Source organism: Pelophylax lessonae (genome assembly GCF_965119305.1).
Source record: "Pelophylax lessonae genome assembly, chromosome: 6".
Classification (NCBI taxonomy): Eukaryota; Metazoa; Chordata; class Amphibia; order Anura; family Ranidae; genus Pelophylax; species Pelophylax lessonae.
The window spans coordinates 44,223,748-44,227,202 of record NC_138773.1 but is presented as its reverse complement, the minus strand read 5'-3'; positions in this window follow the sequence as shown (position 1 = coordinate 44,227,202).

Sequence of the window (3,455 nt, the reverse complement as noted above, 5' to 3'; positions counted from 1 at the left end):
TTATCCTGTCCAGCCAGGCTGCTTACTCAGATAAGGGTCTGGTATAGATTTTGGGGGGGGGGGCCCACACCGTTTTCTTTTTTTTTTCAATTTTAGCGTGGCCGTTTTTTTCATGTTTTTTATCGGGAGCCGACAATACATTGCAGCCGCGAACAAGTTTAAATGTCATAAGAATCAGCCCTACACTACACTGCACTGCTTGATATATATCCTGCAATAACTGATAAATATATATATGTATATACTGTATATATACAATGCACAATCCACTAACTACCTACCTAATCTCACTCCTATCTCGCCTAACATACTATACACGGCTGCCGAATAAGCAGCAGCTTTATATAGTGTGGGGAGAGGACTTAGTCCCTGAACCATGATTGGCTAAAGGCACCCTGCCTTTTGCCAATCACGGACATTGTGCTGTGATTGGCCAAAGCATACAGGTCATGTGCATGCTTTGGCCAATCATCAGACAATCAGTAATTTATTCACTGCACCAGCGCAGTGCATTATGGGGTGCTCATCGGCGGGTGAACTTCCCGCTTGAGTGCTCCATTTGTTAGTGTGTTAGGCGAACACACGAATGCCCGATGTTCGAGTCGAACTTACGTTCAACTCGAACTCAAAGCTCATCCTTACTGCAGAGGTTGAAGGGTGGGGGTCAGTCTGTCAGTGCTCAGACCATACGCCGCACACTGCATCAAATTGGTCTGCATGGCCCCACAAGGGGCGCCCGTCTCATTGGTGCCTATGGGGGTGGGGTTTTCCACCCGCAGAGGCGCCGATAGACGGCCTTCTGGGGCGTAACTGTAGCGCAGAGCTCTGCGCTACACCACCCCCTTTTGTGATGTCTTGGATCATGATTGGTCCAGACTCCAGCCTGGACCAATCATGATTCAGGACATCCATGGTGACCTCGTTGGGGGCGGTGCCGGTGCGTGCATCAGTCACTCACCGTCACCGCCCGGTCACTTTCCCGCCGCAGCCCGCCGCAGAAGAGGAGTCGCGAGGAGGGGAAAAGCCGCCGCCGGGAGCCGAGCAAAAGAGGACGGACGTCGGAGTCGCGAGGAGGGGAGAAGCCGCCGCCGGGAGCCGAGCAGAAGAGGACGGACGTCGGAGTCACGAGGAGGGGAGAAGCCGCCGCCGGGAGCCGAGCCGTCGCCAGGTAAGTGCCTATTCCACCACCTGCGCCATGCCTGTGCCATGCCTATTCCACCACCTGCGCCATGCCTGTGCCATGCCTATTCCACCCCCTGCGCCATGCCTGTGCCATGCCTATTCCACCACCTGCGCCATGCCTGTACCATCTGTGCCATGCCTATTCCATCACCTGTGCCATGCCTATTCCACCACCTGCGCCATGCCTGTGCCATGCCTATTCCACCACCTGCGCCATGCCTGTGCCATGCCTATTCCACCACCTGCGCCATGCCTGTACCATCTGTGCCATGCCTATTCCATCACCTGTGCCATGCCTGTGCCATGCCTATTCCACCACCTGCGCCATGCCTGTGCCATGCCTATTCCACCACCTGCGCCATGCCTGTACCATCTGCGCCATGCCTATTCCACCACCTGCGCCATGCCTATTTCACCACCTGCGCCATGCCTGTGCCATGCCTATTCCACCACCTGCGCCATGCCTGTACCATCTGTGCCATGCCTATTCCATCACCTGTGCCATGCCTGTACCATGCCTATTCCACCACCTGCGCCATGCCTATTCCACCACCTGCGCCATGCCTATTCCATCACCTGTGCCATGCCTATTCCACCACCTGTGCCATGACCTTACCATCACCTGTGCCATGCCTATTCCATCACCTGTGCCATGCCTATTCCATCACCTGCGCCATGCCTGTACCATCTGTGCCATGCCTATTCCACCACCTGTGCCATGCCTATTCCATCACCTTGCCATGCTTATTTCATCACCTGTGCCATGCCTGTACCATCTGTGCCATGCCTATTCCACCACCTGCGCCATGCCTATTCCACCACCTGTGCCATGACCTTACCATCACCTGTGTCATGCCTATTCCATCACCTGTGCCATGCCTGTACCATCTGTGCCATGCCTATTCCATCATCTGCGCCATGCCTGTACCATCTGTGCCATGCCTATTCCACCACCTGTGCCATGAACTTACCATCACCTGTGCCATGCCTATTCCATCACCTGTGCCATGCCTGTACCATCTGTGCCATGCCTATTCCATCACCTGCGCCATGCCTGTACCATCTGTGCCATGCCTATTCCACCACCTGTGCCATGCCTGTACCATCTGTGCCATGCCTATTCCATCACCTGTGCCATGCCTCTACCATCTGTGCCATGCCTATTCCATCACCTGTGCCATGCCTGTACCATCTGTGCCCTGCCTATACCATCACCTGTGCCATGCCTGTACCATCTGTGCCATGCCTATTCCATCACCTGCGCCATGCCTGTACCATCTGTGCCATGCCTATTCCACCACCTGTGCCATGCCTGTTCCATCACCTGTGCCATGCCTATACCATCTGTGCCATGCCTATTCCATCACCTGTGCCATGCCTGTACCATCACCTGTGAAATGCCTGTACCATCACCTGTGCCATGCCTATACCATCACCTGTGCCATGCCTATACCATCACCTGTGCCATGCCTATTCCATCACCTGCGCCATGCCTGTACCATCTGTGCCATGCCTATTCCATCACCTGCGCCATGCCTGTACCATCTGTGCCATGCCTATTCCATCACCTGTGCCATGCCTATACCATCTGTGCCATGCCTATTCCACCACCTGTGCCATGCCTCTACCATCTGTGCCATGCCTATTCCATCACCTGTGCCATGCCTGTACCATCTGTGCCCTGCCTATACCATCACCTGTGCCATGCCTGTACCATCTGTGCCATGCCTATTCCATCACCTGTGCCATGCCTATACCATCTGTGCCATGCCTATTCCATCACCTGTGCCATGCCTGTACCATCACCTGTGAAATGCCTGTACCATCACCTGTGCCATGCCTATACCATCACCTGTGCCATGCCTATACCATCACCTGTGCCATGCCTATTCCATCACCTGCGCCATGCCTGTACCATCTGTGCCATGCCTATTCCATCACCTGCGCCATGCCTGTACCATCTGTGCCATGCCTATTCCATCACCTGTGCCATGCCTATACCATCTGTGCCATGCCTATTCCACCACCTGTGCCATGCCTATACCATCTGTGCCATGCCTATTCCACCACCTGTGCCATGCCTATACCATCATCTGTGCCATGCCTATTCCATCACCTGTGCCATGCCTATACCATCTGTGCCATGCCTATTCCATCACCTGTGCCATGACCTTACCATCACCTGTGCCATGCCTGTACCATCTGTGCCATGCCTATACAATCTGTGCCATGCCTATTCCATCACCTGTGCCATGCCTATACCATCTGTGCCA